The 20870-nt window shown below is 46.2% G+C and overlaps 1 pseudogene; it reads right to left on the bottom strand.

Annotated features, from left to right (window-relative positions):
* Nucleotides 1-16603, bottom strand: part of LOC131401110 (trafficking kinesin-binding protein 2-like) — a 144490-nt pseudogene extending 127887 nt beyond the window's left edge.
* Between the last annotated feature and the right edge of the window lie 4267 nt (nt 16604-20870).

The following is a 20870-nucleotide window of genomic DNA, read 5'->3' as shown; positions in this document are numbered from 1 at the left end:
CTGACAAAAGGAGCCAGTTTTCAACCCAGCCCACCACAGAGGCAGCTAAGCAGAGGCAAGCAGATGCTAATGATGGAGCAGAAGAACACATTGCCAGTAGAGAAAGGAGCCATTTGTGGGTTATAAATAACTGACAGTAGGCATTTTGCGGAACACATTGGAAAAGACAACTTCCCTGGATATCAATTAATACGGCCTTTGTTATTTAAAATCAGAACTTTGAGACATTACAGATATAGAGATTGGGAATTCTCTGCAATTAGCAACAAGAGCCTCGATACAAGAAACAATTACCTGAACCGGGACCAGTAGGAGCCAAGAATTAGGTGGAATGGAAGAACCAGATCAACTAGACCTGGATAACATAAAATCAACGGACTCATCAGTTGTTTACTGCGGAAGGAGTGGAAGTCAACATCAGAACCCAGCTGCAGTTTTCCCAAGTTCACAGTACAGTAAATTTTAGGTAGTTCTCATTACATAATGTGAGACTCAGCCATTCTCAAATATCGGTCTTATCTTTATTGAAGTCTAAATTAAAGAACACTTCCAAGGATCTTCATAAATGGAATCTGACTGGGAGAGGAGCCCTACCTAACCACTGCTGACGGGATCCTGGTGTCCAGAGTGGGCAGGGCAAGTAACCAGCCTCCTTCAGCCAGCCTTCTCCCGGTCCCTAAGGGCTGCACATTATAATGACATGATGTGTGGCTGCTGGCCAGGCTGGCTTTCTTGTAGCCATCTGCGTGACAGAGTTTCCACCAAGCTGCCTCTGTGTACACCACCTCATGGCATCAGTAACCCAGCATGCTCCTGCTTGCGCCTTGCGGCCAGCCTCGGGCCCTCCCTGGGAGCTCCAGCACTGTTTCTGGGCCAGCTCCCCAGGGCGGTTTGTCTTTGCCTTGTCTCAACCCTCTAGTGTCCGTGGGGTTAGAGTGGGAAGAAGGCAAGGACTCATAAAACCTAAGTAAAAGCTATTTCGTTTCTAGGAAGGGAGAAAGCAAAACCAACTTTCAGCAATTTTTTTTCCTACTGATAAAATTTGTCTTTGGCTGTCTTCTCACCTTCCTTTCAATGCCCTGCTTCCTCCAGTCTGCCAGTAACACTCCCTTCACGCTCATCTGCACAAACCACCCTTGACTACCCAGAACCCCTGGCTTTGGCTGGTTTATCTTCATAGGCTTCCATGCCTTCAAATTATTCTTTATCTCCATTCTATTTTCTTCTGCTACGTGTGGGGAAAGCAATCTGGTTAAACTCTAAAAGCCTCACCATTATGATTGGTGAGATTGTATTTCAATGTCATAAGCCCTCCTTCCCTGCCAGCGCATGAAGGGCTTTTGTGACAGCTGTGGCAACACTTTTATACTTTGTACAATGCTAGGTATGGCATTGCTGCGTTATTTTTGTGTGTATTATTGAAAACAATTTTTTTTTTAGACTACATCTTGTAGCTTTGCTTCTCATTACTCATTCTTCCCTTGCTCTCTCCTCTTCTTCCTACTTCTGAGTGCTCCTTTTTTGAAATAAATTGCTGCAGGTAAATTTTTCTTTTGACATTTATTCTACCAGAGAGGAAATCACTGTCACTTTTGATTTCCAAAGGTTCCTAGAATTAGGTTCTGGGACCAATTACTGCCTCTTCCTCCCTCCCTTTTTGTTTGTTTGTTTCAAAGGACTGAATAGCTCAACCCTAGTTTTCTGGCTTTTTGTTTTTTTTCTTTTCATGTTTAAAAAAATGTGCAGAAAATACGTACCATAAAATTTACCATCTTAACCATTTTTTTGTGTGTGTGAGGAAGATCAGCCTTGAGCTAACAGCTGATGCCAATCCTCCTCTTTTTGCCGAGGAAGATTGGCCTGGGGCTAACATCTGTGCCCATCTGCCTCTACTTTATACGGGACACCGCCACAGCATGGTTTGACAAGTGGTGTGTCGGTGCGGGCCTGGGATCTGAACCTGAGAACCCTGGGCTGCTGCAGCAGAGCGCATGCTTTTGACCACCACACCACCAGGCCGGCCCCCCTCTTAACAGTTTTTAAGTGTACAGTTCTGTAGCATCAACTATAATCACATTGTTGTGCAAGAGCTGTCTAGAACATTTTCATCTTGCAACAATGAAACTCTACACCCATTAAACAACAACTCCCCCACCTCCCCCTCCCTCCAGCCCCTGCAGCCACCATTCTCCTCTCTGTTTCTATGAATTTGACTACTTGAGGCACCTCATACAAGTGAAATCATACAGTGTTTGCCTTTCTGTGACTGGCTTATTTTATTTAGTATACTATCTGCAAGGTTCATCCATGTTGTAGCACGTGACAGGATTTCCTTCCTTTTTAAGGCTGAATAATATTCCATTGTGTATATATACCACATTTTCTTTATCCATTCATTCATCATCCATCAGTGGACATTTGGGGTGCTTCCACCTCTTGGCTATTGTGAATAACGCTGCTATGAACATGGGTGTACAATCGAGCTCTCTCTTACACTACAAGTACATTAAAAATATCCAGAAAGAAAAAAGAACTGAAAGGAAAAAGCTCCACTTTGCCACAATGGCAAAAAAAATTTGCTGCCTACTTTGTCACTCACTCTGGAAGCTGCTTGCTAGTGTGAAAGTTATTTTGCATAAAATTATCTATTAACTCTAAGGTTTCAACTCTATTTAAAGCTCCACTTTAAAGTTTGGCTTTTTTCTTTAGTCCTTCAGAAGTTTTTATTATCTGAAAGTACTCAGAAATGTCTCCATTCATCTAGGATCTCCAGAATACTTTAATCTTGAACAAGGGTATTCTACAATTCACAATAATATGCAAGTAACTGTCGAACACTTTAAACGCTTTAGCTTTTAAAACCAATATATCTTTGCTTGGGGGAATTGAAAGTAGGTATTGAGAAGGTATTTGTGGGCGGAAGTCCTCCCTTAAATCAACGATTCCCAACCCTTTTTCTGGTAGGCCACACAAGCAAGAAAATCTCCCACAGCCAGTGCAGGGCAATGACAAAATCATGCCTGCTCACTTCAACTTCACCTCTCTCCCACTCAAGGAAGCAAGGAATACAGGTGAATGCGATGGGTGTTGTTACAGGGATAACCTTGAATTTTCTCTGCTTTGTGTTTTTAAAAAGGTAAATCATTTGCAAACTCCAGTATTTTAACTATTAATAAAACAAATCACTTGCAAGACATCTTACAAATGATTCACATCACCAGTGTGAACGCACTGTGGTTGAGAACTTTTGTCTTAAATGGTGACGCTGGGCCCATTCCACATATTGTGTATTCAGCCTTGGAAGGGGTAATGAGAGGCGTATTTGTGGTTCCCTAGTTCCTTCCTTCCAACTGGGGAAAGGTAGAGGAAGAGAAATGGAGAGAGCAGCAAGCTCCTTGAGGGTCCAGGGGTCTCGAACTTGCAACCTCGGCTATTACGGGACCCTTGGATGACAAGCCCGAGTATTTGGAGTTGGATAATGGAGCTCCTGGTGATGCTGGGACCGCTTAGTTAGTAGAGTTTAGGGGTTAAAACATGCCCTTCAGAGGCAGACAAATGTGGCTGCAAGTCCAAGCTCTGTGACTCTAATTTTCTAAACTTAGGTAAGTTACATAACAAATATGATCCTCAATTTTCTCTTCTGTAAAATGGGCTTAAAAACAATCTATTTGAAGAAATCTGATGTTTTCACCTGTCTAGAATTCCTTCTTTACTCTTTTTTCTTGTAGGTAACCCACTCCAGGGGTTCAAGTGGGGCTGACTCCCACTTCGTCCTCCAGGTCACAGGCGTGGTGTGTGACCCAGGTCTGTCTACTCAGAATTTCACCCCTCTGGCCACACAGTTTCATTCAGGGAGGAGCATATGACTCAAACTGGCCAATTGGATCTTTTTGGCTGGGCTATTAAGAAAGAAAGATTTTTTTCTGCTGGAGCTGCTAGCTAGGAGGATAGGAGTATGGAGGTGTGGTAGCCATCTATCCTACCACATAGGAATAGGCTGTCCAAAGAGTGAAGCCAAGCAGAATAAGCAGAGGTTATAAAAGAGAGAGCCCTAATGAAATCACTTGATTTCTGGTTTCAGCTGTATCTGAAAACAGATGTACCCCTGGATTTGCCAATTATCTGAGCCAATAAATTCCCTTGTTTATTGAAACTAGTCTGAGTTGGGTTTCTGACATTTGTAACCAGAAGTCTTGACTAGTATACTACCTCAAGGTTGTTGTGGGAATAATACCTGTAAAGGGACATAAGGCTGGGTCGTGGTGTCACATCTTCCTCCCGCAGGACAAGGTTGGGGGAGGCTGGGCCTCAGTCATCAGCCCTAAGGCCGGTAAAAGCCAGCAAGCTCCTCCTCCTGTGTGTGTGTGTGTGTGTGTGTTGGGGAGGGTTGGGGGGCGGGCAGAGCACACAGACTCTTCTTTCTCCTCTCTCCTTGCTCCGTGAATGTGCATGTGACCCCAGAAACACTTGTTCTGGAGGCAAAAGTACCACTAGGTATAGCTCTTTGAATGAACTGCTGACTATTTATTTACATAGCTCAGTAACAATTATGGGCGTCTTATATCTGCACTGGGTTGATGCAGTTATAATTTCACTTGATTTTTATGTTAAACTCCATTTGTGAAACTATAGAATGTTAGAGCTGGGAGGTACCCTACAGAAGGAAATGTCTGGATTGAACCCTTCAGTCCCATCCCCTGTGGACAGAAGGCGCATTGGGTCTACGACCAGCCTCAGGTCCCACAGCCAACTGGCCAAGGCAGGTCTATATCTAGTCTCCCGATTCCCAATTCACTTTGCCATTCAGCTTCATGGTCAGAGTTTGCATTTTTAGCTTAGTCATCTATCTTGCCCTAAGCAAAAACAGAGGGAATTTGGCCACAATCCTCAATCTCTTTCCTTTTTAAGCATCTTTCCCACTGTTTAGGCAATGTAAATGAATATTCCACAATCAGAGATATTTTCCTTGCTCTTTTCCCACATTCTCATACTTTTTGGAGAGGTAACAGATTAAGACAATTAGTGAGGATGGGTTTATTAGACATCTTCTCTGAAGGTGCCTGGAAGGGAGGTGGGAGGAGTCATTCTGAAGAAGGAAAGGGGCAGAGAGGGAGGGGAGCTCCCGGAAGGCACGCGTTGTCAGCTTTGCCTTTGGACAAGCAGAGAGAAGCCAGGCACTGCCTCTCCTGCCCTTAAGGACTTGGCCCCAGCTGAGTCTCTAGCCCCAGCTCCTCGTTCCAGCTAGGGGAAGTCCTCAGTTCCATAATGCACTCTCATCAGCACCAGGGCGCCTCTCTGAAAGGATTCTGCCCTCACAACTGAGCTGGGCCTCTTCTCAGCTGTACATCCAGCCCCTCCTCCTTCTTGCCCATCTGGTGTTGCAACCCGCTAGGATCTGCTTCACTCCCAGGTGAGGTGGGGTGCTGCCCTGGCCCGGGTGTTCTGAGCAGCGTGGCCAAGTGCCCCCTGCTCCCGCAGTGGACTCTCCTCTCCCTCCCCTCTCCTCCAATCTCTCCCCCTCCTCTCTTCTCTGTCCTTCTCTCCCCATTGTTCTCTAACTCAATCCCTCTCCACCCGCCCCACTCCCTGGCTTGCGCTTTCTCCCTCTCCCGCTCTCCCCTCCTTCTCTCTACCCCTCTTGTCCTTCTTACCTGGTAGGGTTGGCTCATTATTCCTGGGAAGTGAAGTCCTAGATGTGGAGGCTAATGTTCTGAAGTCAGAATTTCCCAAAATGTGATCCAATAACCAACAATTCCAATGGTTGTTAATATAGATTTTGCATGTTTAAAAAGATTTCTGTGGACAAATCAAGAGCTATCAAGTTAAAAGGGCAAGAATTAAAATTCTACCTTAGATGTGCAAGAACTGTTGAGTTACATTTTTTTTCTTAAAAATCTAATTGACTCTGAACCTGAGCCTCCAATCCACCAGGCTAATAGAAAATTCACCCTATTGTCACTGAGAGCTCCTCCTGATCCTGCTCTCCTCCCTCAGGGTTATGACAATGTCCTGAGGTATGACACAGAGCAGGACCCTTAGGGCTCAGGATGGAGCAGCATCCACAAAGGGCTCTTGGTGCAGGAGCCCATGCCCACGTGAGGGGCGGTGGGTCTGCTGTGCCTGTGCCGGGCTTGGATGTGGGGAACTTAACTCAGGCCAGAGCCTCAGAACCTGGAGCTGGCTTCCCCATGGGCCCCTATCAGATCCTCACAGCTCCCATCTGGCCTTGGGGCCAACTTCTCTCGGAACCCCCCTCCCCCCAACCTGTGTTCCCTTTTCATCTTGGAGAATTTCCAGCTCCTGTCTCTGCCTCGTCTCCCACCCCACTCTCCATCAGGCACAAGCACTTCCCCCACCCCCCCACCCAGGAGGGTCTAGCAGAATTTCTCCCAACCAAATGCAGGAAAGGTGTGTCAACAAGCGGCTAGTGAGATCCTCCCGAACAAATCTCCCCTCAGTCAAGAGGAAACAAAAGGCTGGTTACTTTCTCAGGGAGAAGGGGCTGGGGGAGGAAAAATAGAGTGAGAACAAATGTAAAATATTATCTCAACACATTGTCCTGTCATGCAAGGAGACTGGTCCCTTCTCAGGGCTGCTGTTCATTGTGAACCTCAGGAGGCAGGCAGAAAGCAAAGCCTCTCCTATATGTATTTGACCTAGAGCCCCTTCTCCGTGCAGCATCTCGAGGACTAGTTTCACAGAACACCCCTTTAGATAGCATTAAAAGGTAGCAGTTAAGGATTCTGGCCTTTGACACTCAGCACGGACCAGTTTGTGACATTATCACAGAGAGACACTGAAGCGTAGTGGGAAGGCATGGGCTGAGGGGTCAAATCCTGGCTCTGCCACTTTCACACTATCGCCTAGGGCAACTTAGCTTCTTTGAAGCTCAGTTTTCCCATCTGTAAAATGGGATTAGTAATACTCCTACCTAATAGGACAGGGTGAAGATTATATGAGGTAATGCACACAGAACATCCAGAAGAGCTTCTAGAATGTCACAGACAGCCAATAGTGGTAGTGACATTGTGAATAGTGGTAGTAAGCATTGTTGAGGGTCAGCCGGAATCTCAGGGGTCTGTGAACAGCAGAGTGACCCATCCAAGTGGGCTTTGGAGAGGTTTACCTGGAGAGTTTAGCAGAGCTGAGAGTATGAAAGGGAAGCAGGCCTGGAAGTCAGAACAATTGGAGGGAGAATGAGGGAGCAGGGGGAGCGGGTCTCTTCCCAGCACAGCTCCTGAATGTGGTGCCTTCTCCACAATTGGAAGTAGTGTGTTAACAAGGCTACTTCTAACACTGTGATTAAAAAAAAAAAAGACTTAGAGATCTTGGAGTGAATGCAAGACCCTGAGACACTGACCCATCAACTCACAGCACAGGCCCCAATCACCATCTCCTTTGTCCTGCCGTTAGAACGTGGCTTCGCCATTGTGAGGAGGCCATTACAACCTCTAGGTGAGGGCTGACAAGAACCTGAATTAGGACAGCGTCAGGAGAAGTAGGAGAGCAGGGAGAAATGTCCCTGATACCGTGGAATGAGAGCCTCCCCATCACCTTGCGCTGCCTGCTGGCCTGCACTGCTCCTCTTTATCCAGGGGTAGGGGGTCCATCGGGCGAGGCTTCCTCCAGCTGGGCCTTGCAGGTAGCTCCTGGTGGCGGGAATTGGACTGAGACGTGGTTCAAGGCTGGTGTTCGGAGGGATGGGGATCTTACTCATTTCTGCATCCCTTACTCTTAGCACAGGGCTTGGCGCTTCCATAGCTCCTCAGCAAGTGCATGCTAAATAAACAGAAGATCTCCTGCTTCCTCATGGCTCTTGCCCTGAGCACACAGGACAGGGGTCTTGACACCACACAGCTCCTACTGTCCCCTCCACCCCCTCTACAGCTGGCTAAGGAGCCTGGGAAGGGACGAGACCAGTGAACCAAGATGAAAGTGTCACTCCTGCCCTCTTCCCACCCTCCCCTCTCTCCTGCATTGTCTCTGTCCCCTTGGGTTCTTTGCAGCCCCATTAAGGGCAGTATGGAGGCAATCTCACTTCCAGCTTGAAGCCATGTTCACAGGCACAGCTGGTGCTGCGCTTTGCCCCCTCCCTACGTAAGCAAAGTGATTCCGACCGCAGTGTTAGGAACAGGCTGTTGAGCAGTAACGGCACATTAATTGTGAGCGTGTGCAGAGGTTCAAGTGGCAATTCTGAGCTTAGACATGTTATTTGTATAAAATGTCTTATACTTCCCCCCTCTGTCAGTCTTCACTCCCCTTTAGTTTATGGAGCAGCTTGGTGCCTGTGACAGAATCTACAAGACACAGGGTCTGCAGGGTGGGAATGACGCTTCAGAATCGTCAAATCATAGACCGAGAAGGGGCCTTGGATATCAGTCTAATGCCAGAGCCTTGTTTTATGGTTGGCTGGCCCTGAGACCCAAAGAAGTGAAGGAGCGCAGGAAAGGACCTGGGGTTAGTGCCAGAGCAAGGAGAACCCAGGGCTTCTGACTCCCACCTAAGTGCTTTCCCTCTGCAAGGAATCCCTTTCCAGGACCCATATGGTCTAGAAGCGTTTTACCTGAACTCTGTCTGCAGAAGCGATGGGGCACCAGTGAGTCAGCCTCTCCTCCGGCTGGGCTGTATACAGGTGTGGTGACTCAACTACTCTGAAGCATCTTGCTGCAGCCCTGTCCACGGGGCCTTGCTCACTGGATGGCAGGACCACGTCTGCCCACTAACCATCTTCCCTCCTTACCTGCTCTCCAGCTCCCTTCCCTCGTCTCTACCTTTAAGAAAGCACACAGCTCCACTCCTGATGGGCTGGATTGGGACCCTGCCTCAGAAGCTTTTACTCTTAGAGATCATCTAGTCCGGTGCCCAGGGAGGAAACTGAGACCAGAGAGATCAGCCTAAGGCCACACAGCTGGGGAGCAGCTGGCTGAGATTAGAACCCAGGACTCTGGACTCTGGTCTTAGGGACCTCCCAAACAACCCCATGACTTGAGAGAGAAGATCCAGCACACTCTAAGCAGGGCCCTCTGAGTGGGGCCTATGGGCCAATTGGCTTCAGAATCTCTTGGGAAATTTGTTTAATACTCAGGTTTCTGAGGCTTACCCCAGACAGACCAGATCAGAATCTGGGGTGGGGGCCAGGAATCTGCTTCTGAGGCACCACTTCCTTTGAGAACCACTGAGACTTATGCTACAATCAGTTATGAAGGGTGTTGCAAATAATTTGATACTAATAATACTTAAAGCACCCAATTTGGGGAATTATTTACTTTTTGAATAGAACAGATACAATAGTATAGTTCTCACACACTTGCATAATGATTAGCTTCCTGGACCAGCAGAGAAGGTTATGGAGCTCCAGCTAACCCTCAGGGGAGCACATGCCTAGAGTCTGTGTTTTTCTGCACTCCAGCTACCAGACCCTTTATTTGTGTTTGGGCCTCCCCTAAATGGATATCTGGGGGGAGAGACTTGAGCGTGCCAGCTTTGGAGACAGACAGAGCTGGGTTTGAATCCAAGCTCTACCGTTCACCAGCTGTTCATCAAATCCATTGACTTCCCTGGGTTTCAGTTTCCTCATGTGTAAATTGGGAATAATAGTTCCTACCCCTGAAGGTGGCTGTGAATATTAACTTAAAGCATCCTAATGTATGTGTATGGGCACAAAAGGGTTCCACAGCTCCCCCGCCGCTTGCAGCAGGGCGTCTGGGCATTGCCGCCTGGCTCGTTCCCCTTCCCCACTCAGAGGAGAAAGGACCTGGCTGGGATTCTTAGAAAGCTGCACTCCCTGGGGGGCTGTGCTTAACACTGTGCCTACCCTGAGTAAGGGCTCAATAAACGGAAGTAACCGTATTATTCTCAGTCGCTGCCATCTCTACCACTTCTCGCCTTCTCTCTTGGCCATCGCAGTTTCTGCCTCAGCCCTGAAACCACTTTAGTGCGAATAGAAATAGAGCAGGACATCAGGTGGGAGGCTAGCTTTGGAAAAACAAGACACACCCCTCGCTCTTGAGACGCTTCCAGCAAAGGAGAGAAGGAATGTTAAGCTCAATCATTTTGTGCGTCATTGCTTTAATGCAATTCCGCTTCACTCTCTGATACATTACCCGCTCCTGTCTGAGATGGACAGCAAGGAGACAGCAAGGAGCAGCACGTTTGGGGATTCCAGTGGTCTGGCAAATTTGATTCCCACACAAACTCTTCCCCCCACCTTACTCCGGAGTGTGGTTACCTCTCGATCTAAGCTTAATGGGCTGCTCCCTTGCAGTTTCAGTGTATCAATAGGCAAGCGTTCACCAATAATGACACGCAGCAAGAAACTAATTTTCTTATTCACTGCACATCGGCCTCATTAAGGCCTGTAGTACATGTGACATCTCAAGAGGAAACAACCCTCAGGCTGGAAGGCCTTTCTCAGTGTGTTACCTCCTTGTAAATAATGGGTGGAGGCCGGGTGGGGGCCACTGTCCCTGCTAACCAACTTCCCAAGTTCACTGAATGCACAGTGAAGAAACAAATTCTAAACAAGCAGAGAAATGGAAATTATGAGAGATCTCAATATCGGAGTGATCCTCCTCAGAGCACTCTGGAAGAGAGAGGTAACAGTGGCTCTGCAGGGATCAAGAGATTCAGGAGTGGCCTGGTCATATGTGGGCCCCTGGCTTTGGTTGCTGATTGCAGACCCCAGAGAGAAGCCTTTTAAATGACATCTGCTCCCTCCAGTTTGCAGACGGTGCCTCTGACTCCTGTGTCTGTGGCCCTCTCTCCACCTGTCAGCAAAGGAGCTCATTAGTGCTCGTGAGGCTCCCATCAAAGGTGGCTCTAGTTGCAATCTCTAGGAATCAGGTTGCGTTTAATTATCCAACCCTTGGGGATGGGGTCGTTGGGGCATGGACAATTTTTTAAACTGCAGTTTATCTAGAGATGACTGGATGACTGTAGAAGGCCTGTGAGATGATTAAAAACAATTTTGGTGGTGGGAGGTGGTGGTGGTTGGGATAGGGTTAAAGAAGTGTTGGCTTTCTAATCAGTCTTAGCTGCTAATTTGTTTAATCCCTTGGATGTACACAGACTTCTGTGTAGAGGCAAAGCAGATGTACGCTTGGTACCCACAGGCAGCTGGACTGGGATTAAAGTCTTGCACTGACCTGTGCGTGAACAGGAGAGAGGCCCATCCTGCTTCTAGGTGGTGGGAGCTCCACGCGGGGCTCAGATGGGGCTGTGCTGTCTCTGTTGACGTTTCTCTTCCAAGAAATGACTGTGGCTTAGCTGGCCCAGCCATCTCCTGCTGTGCCTGGAGGAAGAGTGGGGGACACACTCTAGAGGAGCTGAAGCCCCCATTTCATCACCCCCCTACCTCCTCTAATGTGCTGCAGATGCCCCCTGGAGACCCTGGCCTTTCGTCCTCCTCGGCAGCCTCCATCAGTTGACAACCGCAGGACCCAGGAAGCGTTCCTGACTGTCCCTTAAAGTTCTAAGTGGGTTAGGTATCTCTCCTCTGTTTCCTTGGTACCCTGGGTTTACCTTTAACAGTTTTGTTTAACAAACACTTACATAGCACTTGCTAGCACTTTTAGGAATGTTTACTCATTGAATCCTCATAACAACCAATAAGGTAGTTACTATTATTATGCCTATTTTATAGATGAGAAAACAAAGGCACAGAAAGGCTGGGCAACAAGCTCAGGGTCACACAGCATGTACGTGGCAGGGCTAGAATTCAAATGCAATCTGGTCACAGATTCTGGGCTCTTCACTGCTCTTTTACACCGCATCTACCATGCCTCCAAATGCCTTGTAGAATAGTCCATTTACAAGTCCTTTTCCCTCACCAGCCTGTGAGTTCTGCGAGGGCTGGAATTCACTGCCAGGCACACAGCTGATGTTCCAAAAACTTCTGGGAATAACACGTCCTGTGAACAGTCCCACCTTGAGTCAAGGAGGAACATACAACAGCCAGGAATTTTCTCCTGGTGCCAAAAAGGGGGCTGTTGTGGGTTGAATTCTGTTCCCCTCAGAGATCCTAACCCCTAGTACCTCAGAATGTGACTTTATTTGAAAATATTGTGTTTAGAGAGGTAATCAAGTTAAAATGAGATCATTAGAGTGGGCCCTAAACCAATATGACTGGTATCCTTATAAAAAGCGGAAATTTGGACTCAGAGACACTCATAGAGGGAAGACGATGTGAAGAGACATAGGGAAGAGATGGCCATGTACAACCAAGAGGAGAGGGCTGGGACAGATCATTTCCTCACAGCCCACAGAAGGAACCAGGCTACAGACACTTGATTTTGGACTTCTAGCCTCCAGAACTGTAAGACAATACATTTCTGTTGTTTAAGCCACCCAGTCTGTGATATTTTCTTATGGAAGCCCTGGCCAACTAATACAGATATTTAAATTGGGAGTAGAGGGCAGCAGCCCCTAGGATCAGCAGGGTTACCTGGTGGGGGGGGACTGTCCTCCTAGACTTGTGCTGACTTACTGGCTCCTCCCTACTGTCCCCATTCAGCACTGTCCTCCCCATGCAGGCTCGGCACCTATCCTGTCCTGGCAGAGCGAGCACAGGGACTCCTGGGTCACCCTAGTCCTGCTGCTGGTCCTGCTCTGTCCCCATGCCTCAGTCCCCGGAGCTAGACTCTTACCAGACAACATGCTGTCCTGCAAAGAGCACCAGCACGAGACCACTCGGGGTTCAAAGCCTAGGGCCAGCACTTACTCTCTATGCCAACATGGGGCAAGTTTTCCAACCAACCTGAACCTCAATTTCTTATCTGAAAAATGGAAATAACACTACTTGCCCATGATGGGCACATGCTGTTTTTGACTGCTCATTCCTATCAGCACTTAGATTTTCTTTGGGGGAATTACTTCTTTCCTTCTGGGTACAGTTTTGATAGGATTGTAAATGGAGGTGACTTGTCCTCCCCCAGCCGAGGAGGGCATGATCCCAAGTCATGTCAATTAGATTCTCTTTTCCTGGACTTTGAATCTGGAACAGAATGACAGATGAATGGAAACACCAGCGGATGGTGGGCACGCAGGACTGCCTGTCCCCTCTTGCCTTGTCTGAGCCCTGTCTGGATGTTGGGGGCTCTGCAGCTGTCTTCCTCCCCCTGCCCACTCGTCACCTCTGCACCTGGACCTTAGCTTACTTTGCACAGGGCCTATTTGATCTATTAGGCCTGACACCTTCGAGTGCAGTGAACTTGCCCTGCTTTTTATCTGTACAACTACCCCTTGGAAGTGACACTTGCTATGCGTCACACTGCCACCTGGCCTGCTCTTGCTCTGGACCTTCTGTACCCTGCATCCTGTTTAGGCCCCTGCTGTCCTCTCCTCTAGCCAGAGTGTCCTGCTGTGTCCTCTGAGCTCCAGGGTACCACCCATGGAGGGGTCCCAGAGGCCAGGGGAGAGGCTGAGCGGGGAATCTATTGGCATCACTTTTATCTGTCTTATATATTCAAGTTCTACATATGACTTCTGTTAGAAGAAAAAAGCTCTTCTACTTAAAAAAAAGTTTGAAAACCATCATCTTAGATCTTTCTGAAACCATCGGTTTCTTCCTATATCGCTCTAGCATTCAAGCTTTCTGTTGTTCAGAACTCAGTTATCCACTCACGTAATATGTACTGAGTGCCCCCTCTGTGCCAGGCACTGTGCGGGGTGCTGGGGGTACCAGGTCAGGAGCACAGCCTCTGTCTTCCAAATGCTCACGAGCTAGAGTGGTGCCCCTCAAATTTAACGTTCACTCAAGTCACCTGGGGACCTTGTTAAAATGCAGATTTTGATTCTGTAGGCCTGAGTTAGGGCCCGAAATTCTGCATTTCTAACAAGTTCTCAGCTGGTGGAATCAGGAGCCCCATGCTCCCTCATGCCCTCTGGGATGCTTTTAAAAATCCTAATGAGGGCCGCCCCTTGGCTTAGCGGTTAAGTGCGCGCACTCCGCTGTTGGCGGCCCAGGTTTGGATCCCGGGTGCGCACCGACTCACTGCTTCTCTGGCCATGCTGAGGCTGCGTCCCACATACAGCAACCAGAAGGATATGCAGCTATGACATACAACTATCTACTGGGGCTTTGGGGGAAAAATTAAAAAAATAAAAATTTGAAAAAAAAAATTAAAAAATATATTTTAAAAATCCTAATGAGGGGCCAATCTGGTGGCATAGTGGTTAAATTTGCACACTTTGCTTCAGCACCCTGGGGATCCCAGGTTCAAATCCCAGGTGGGGACTGACGCACCGCTCATCAAGCCATGCTGTGGTGGCGTCTCACATACAAAATAGAAGAAGATGAGCACAGATGTTAGCTCAGAGCCAATCTTCCTCACCAAAAAACAAAAACCTAATGAGCATGCCATGATGAAATCAGCATCTGTAATTTTTAAATATTCTCAGTGATTCCAATGTGTAGGCAAGATTAAGAACCACTGATCTATAGGGAGAGATAGATTGTATTAGTTTTCTATGGCTGCTGTAACAAATTGCCTCAAACTTAGTTATTCAAAACAACACAGTCTTGCTACAGTTCTGGAGGTCAGAGGTTCAAAAGAAATCTCACTAAATCAGTCGCACTCAAATCAAGGTGTCGGCAAGGCACGTTCCTTTCTGGAGACTCTCGGGGAGTCCTTGGCCCGTGACTCCGTCCGTCTACTCTGATCGTGTCTTTCTCACATTCCATCACTCCAACTCTCCAGTTTTCTCTTTGATTTATGAGGACCCTTGTGATTGTCTTCAATCCACCCAGATAATCCAGGATAATCTTTCCATCTCAAGGTCAGCTGTTTGGTAAAATAGCATAACGTATTTACAAATACTGGGGATTAGGACACGGCCATCTTTGGGGGAGCCATAATTCTGCCTACCACACAGACACTGGATAATATTAAGTAGCACAATGTGGTTCTGTCTTGAAGGAGATATGTGCAGGTGGGGCAGTTCTTATCCAGCCTTGGAAAAGGGAGAGGAGGAGTGGTCAGGAAGGACTTTTTGGAGGAAGGTGCTGCAGCTGGTTTGTACTGGCTCTAGACAGCTGATTGTCAAATTTCCAGGAATGCTACCCAAAACAACCACTGGTAGCTTGAAATCAGGCATGGGAGGAATATTTATACCACGGAAACTGGCAAATAATACAAATCAGTTTTGTTTTCTTTCCTGAGAGCCAGTTGTTAAACATTTACCAGCACACCACTGAGGAGATGCCCCAGAGCTGAGTCTTAAAAGAGTAGACATTAGCTGGGTAGATAAGGCACTTGCCTTTGAAGTGTGTCTGCTCTCACCACGTACAGTATAAGCTCCCCCTGGAAGAGTCTCAAATTTCAACACCTCTAGAGCAGGGCTTCTCAAACCTTAATATGCGCACGGATTCCTGGAGATCTTGTTAAAATGCAGATGTGGTTGAGGAGGTCTGGGGGTGGGAGCAGGGAGTCTGCTTTTCTAACAGACTCCCAGGTGATGCTCCCAATGCTGGTCCAGAAAACACACTTTGAGTAGCAAGACTGTAGAGCAGTGGTCTCTAAAAGAGATCACAAAACAATCCATTCAGGTGGAGAGAAGATAATTCTAGAATTCCTATGTGTCATATTTTATTTACCGAGGATGCCACCGATTACCATCATTTTATGTACATTAAGAAAAGTTTTAAAAAGCTACCATTTAAACTATGACATACTAAGGATTGTAAGATCCATTTTAATTTCAGAGATATTAAAATGTGAAAAAATGCATGTCTTCGCATCAATAAAAATTCAATATTTATATTTTATAATTTAAAAAAAGTAACAAAGAAATTACATTTAGCGTTATTTAATACTTTAATGACACCGGAGCCCTTACTTGGCCCGCATGTTGGATGGTTCTGAACTGTATATTGTCCAGAGAGACCCAGAGGCAAAAATGGGGATCCCACATCCAGAGGGGTTAACGTGGTGTCCTCGCTTGTCAATGCACTTTTTTTGTTTTCCCATAATTTTCAGCTTTTATTGAGTTAGAGATTATGTTATCTAGTTTTAACTAAAATAGCCCTCATTAAATAGACAAATGGTTTAAAAGGATTCCTGTGGTTTGACGTTAACAGCAATAATAGAAGCCTGAGTGAGCAATAAGAAAGAGGCAGAACTGACATTTCTGCTCCCAATATGAGTCCTGCATCTGCTACGTTATGCAGTAAAACAACGATGATCTAATCAGATCTGACAAGACATTGGCAAAAAAAGAAGAAATTATCAGAAACATTTTTTGAAACGGGGGTTTATATTCATTTTTATTAGAAATGAACGTCACCCTCGGGACCTTGAGGTATTAGTTAATTATGGTAGTACATGTATATAGTACACACACACTTAGGAGGTGCCCAGGGACCCTTGCTGAGGGAGCTGCCATCAGCTCAAGTGCTCTGGAGGCTCTCACACCAGCAATTAACTGCTCCAGTCTGAGAGTGTCACATCTTTCTTTTGTTTACAACTCGTTGGCCCGAACCAATCATATGGGCCCACACATAAAGAAACCGGGAACTGCCATCCTGGCAAACAGGACTAATGACGACCGCCACTCCTGATTCCTTTTTCTTCACCAGTTGTGCTGTCTCCTGCCCATCTGGGGTCATGATCGTTGCAAAACATAGACAGCTCTTGATGCTCTATGCCATAGGAAGTTGCCCAGGTAAGCCTGTTTAGCTCAGAAAAATCTGGGCTTTGAAATGCATTTGAATATGAAGATGTCTAACATTTGGAGAAATTGCAAAGCTTCTGAATAGATGATAAAGTCAAACCATGAAGAAATAACATACAAGGCCTTGAAAACTTGCTAACTCGCCCAAGTCAGCCCGATCCTGTTCCGGAAGATGACTGTACTCTCTCTTAGCCTTATGCCAATAACTGGCTAAGGCCATCTTCTCTCACCTTTCCCTTCCGGGCTGCAGTGGCACGAAGAGTAAATGAAGTTGGTCATTATTGCATTGGAGAATGGATTTAATCAGTGGAGAGGATCATGCCAAGGAGAATCTGGAAGGAAGGCTCATTCAGAAAAACTCCCAGGGCAGATCATCTGTCTGAAGAGAATCCAGAGTTACAGAGAAAGTTTTCCACCTACAAAGCTTATATATACATCCCAATTTTTTAAAAGAGCACCAAGTGGTATAATAAGCATCACGAGAGAAATAACTTCGTGGTGACTTCACAGGAATGTGTCAGAGCTGAGTCTTGCATGAAGCAAACTTCATTCACATTTAATACGGAATAAATGAGTGGGGAAAAAAACAGGCAATGTTTAATTAGGATGTAATTATTCATCCAGAGTGTGCTCTCAGCACCATGTCCTGTTTTCATTAGAGGAACATCGTCTCTTCATTAGCAACTGGAGTTGTGTCCCAATTTTACCTGCCCGGGGGCCAGTGAGGTTTGGAAGGAGCGGCAGCTCTGGGAAGTCACCACCATGTGCCCCAGGGAGGAGACACCACGATGGGCGAGGAGAAGTGGTTTGTGGAGTATTTACTGTGAGGCTCGGGGCTGGCAGCCTCCAGAGCCCAGGAACAAGGGAGTCTTTGCTGTGAGTTGTGTTGTGCTGACAGTGTGACTAGAATGGCCTGTTGAATTAGTACCAAAGCTGGGATTAAAAAAAAACTTATCTAAATAGGAAACTTTTTGAGGACTTAGCAGTCTCTTCTGGAAAGTCCTCCTAGAAACACCCCAGACCAGGTTGCCTGCCTCACCTTGTGCATGTCATGTCCTTGTACCAATTACAGTGCTGTCATTATAATAGCATAATTGTGTAAGCATAACTGCTTACTTGCTCTCTGCCCACTGGACTATGAGAATGGAGACTGTGTCTTGTTCAGTGCCATCCCCTGGTGTGGGACACATAACATATACTTGGTATATTCAGTTGAAAGGATGGGGTGGCTCATTTCAAGCCCTTGATTGAAAACTCTTTTGAAATCCCATGGAGAACCTAGTGCTGGGCTGTGTAGGCTTTGTCTTTAGCAGGGCTCCCTAACCAGGGGTCTATACACCCTTGGGAGGGGGTGTGTTTCATGCATGGGCTTCAGGGTGATGTGGGTAAGTTTGATGAAATTGAATGCATTTCAATTGAAATGAACATGCATTATGTGCATGTTCATTTTTCTGGAGAGGATGCTCACAGCTTTTTATCAGCTTTTCAAAATGATTCATGACACCCAAAAAGCATAAGAAATTCATGTGCTTATGTAATGTTTGGCCTTGGCCCTAGTGGAGAAGGATGGATGGGAGTGAGTTCTGGTTTTGCAGGGCAGGGCCGCCATCGCTGGAGATACTGAGTGGTAGATAGTCACTTCCAGGCCCTTAGCCTCTGCAGATCATGTGTCACTCCACCCAATCTTTCCTAAACACATGTCTGAATTTGAGTTGCAATCTTGGAGTTTAACCACTTTGGACTTTGGAAGGCCATGGGCCAAGGCCCATTGGCAGCAGAAGAGACCTTGGAAAGTGGCAGTCCCAAAGAGAAGTAATCAGAGATGTTGACCCCAAGGCAGACAGGAAGGTTGCCTTGGGATACATGAAGACTTGCTGTGTACAGAAGGCTCTGGAGGGTAAAACTGGGATCAATAGGTGAAAGTTACAGAGAGTCGATTTCTGCTCTTACAGAAGAAGAACTTTCTCCCATTTAAACCTACCTAAAAACGGAAGGCTCTGTCTTCTGAGGTAGTGAGTTCCTTGTCACTAGAGAAATTCAAGCAAAGACAATGAACAAATATCAGGAATACAGTGGGGTAAAAATCTAAAGTTCTGACTTTTCGGTCTCTGCTTCTCAATTAATTCTGTTCATTTTGAAAGACATTTCACTTTTCTTAATTTGGTTTCTGTAAGAAAGTCTTACTCCAACCTCACCTATAGTTTCTAAGCTTTTTCTCTTCAAGTTGAAGTCAAGCGCTTGTGCAGGCAAGCTGACTCAACATAAACTGATGAGATTCTGAGCAAAATCTCTCTGGATAATGTACTGAAATGTACTCTTCTAAAATACGAAACAGATAAGCAAAATAGCTTTTATTCCATTGTACTCTGTTTTCTTGAATGTCCTAGAAACAACCACTCTTAAAGATTGAGCTGTCCCAGCCAAAGGCTCTGAAATTAATGGAATGCAATTTTCTGCCATTTATAATAAGTTTCTGGCCTTTTTATGCATATGAAAGTCTTAGGGATGAGCAGAAGCAGACCTACTAACCAGGAGGTTATTTCGACAAGCTTCCTTTAGCTGTCCCTCTATTGTCTTCTCCTGATCACAGCTTTTTGTTTTGCACTGAATAACAATAAAATAAAAAAGGAGAACAAGCGAGAGAGAAAACCAACAACATAATGTTCAGCCAACAATGCAAACAGAATAAAAATGTTCTTTGATTTTAGACACAGGGAGAAGAATTTGGTTAAGGGCAAAAAAAAAAAAAATTGTGGAACTTCATAAAAAGCAGGCATTGGAAATACTTGAGCTTTTTTGAGCCACAGAGAGATTCATCTAGAATGTTATTCTCAATTCTAATACATCCTTAGGTGTTGTGGACAAATAACTCCAGTTCAGAGCCTTGTTTCCTGGGGCTCTGTTCAGCTAAGTTCCTCTTGCAGACTGGGATCCCAGTCCCCTAAGTCTGGAGGAATCCTGATCTTTCCTGATCTTGCCTCAAGCATACCATGCTTTTAAACTTGTCTTTGCATTTGCTTTTCCCTCTGCCTGGGATGACCCATCCCCGCAGCCAAATCCTTGAGATCAGCCGAACTAAAACGCCTCGACCCCTACTCCCACAGCCAGACACTATCAATACCATCATCCTTTTCATTTTCGTCATAACATTTCTCATTATGTGATATTATCTTGTACATTTATTTGTTTACTTATATATTATCTGTCTTCCTCAATTGAAATACAGTCTCCACAAAATCTGAGTCCTTGTCTGTCTGGTTTGCAGCTCATTCCCAGCGCTGGGAGGCCTACACCATGTCGCCCTCACTGGACCTGGACTTAGAGTCAGTGCCTTCATTCCTCCTTGCCACTTTCAGACGATTTTCTCTCCTTCCTCTCAGAATTGCTCAGCTGCTTTGAAGCTCAGGCTGTCAGATTATACCATCCAGTATCCTCCCCTTTTGCAATTATCTACTTCCTCCTAAAGACTCTCCCTTTCACTGACTACTTCGTAACCTGCTTTACTGTTTCTTTCTCTACCTGTCATGGTCCTTGATGACTTCCACAAGCATATAAACATCCCTGGCCTTCAGTTCCTTGACTTGCTCCCTGCCCCAATCCTGTCTTCCTCCTCCTTAGCCACCTGCTTCCTATCCATTCATCTTTACCTATAATGCCATTCTGTACATAACCAGGACCTCCAGGCCACTGACTCCACCACCACTCACTCTCTATTTTCCTGTCTTCTTCCTTACCTAGTTTAGATTCCCACATCCATCCATAGAATCGCTGCCTTGCATCGTTTTAATAAACTATCTTGCCCCTGTCTCATTCTTGGTATTTGCCTGGCAAAATTCCAATCCTGATTAAATCCAACTCTCTGCCTACTCCTCACCTGCAATCATGGCTGAAAAAAATACATACCCATATTGATTTGTCTCATTTTAAATTCATGACCACAAACCTCAAGTGAGCCCTCAGTGCTGCAGGGCAATGCTCCTACCTTCACCTAGTTAATTCGCTCTCTGACTTTCCAAGAGGACTTTTTCATACTTTCTCCTCTCTCCTCAAACCCTCCTATACCCATGGTCCCTCCCCTCACTCTCAGCTGATGACCTAGCATGTTATTTCACTGAGAAAATAGAAATTCCCATTGCTTATCCATCAACCTGCCTACACACTGAATCCATAGAGTCCACTCCCTCCTATTACAAGGAATGAGG

This window comes from Diceros bicornis, chromosome 4 (assembly GCF_020826845.1).
Source record: "Diceros bicornis minor isolate mBicDic1 chromosome 4, mDicBic1.mat.cur, whole genome shotgun sequence".
In the NCBI taxonomy this organism is placed as follows: domain Eukaryota; kingdom Metazoa; phylum Chordata; class Mammalia; order Perissodactyla; family Rhinocerotidae; genus Diceros; species Diceros bicornis.
This window is presented reverse-complemented; position numbering and strand designations above follow the sequence as displayed.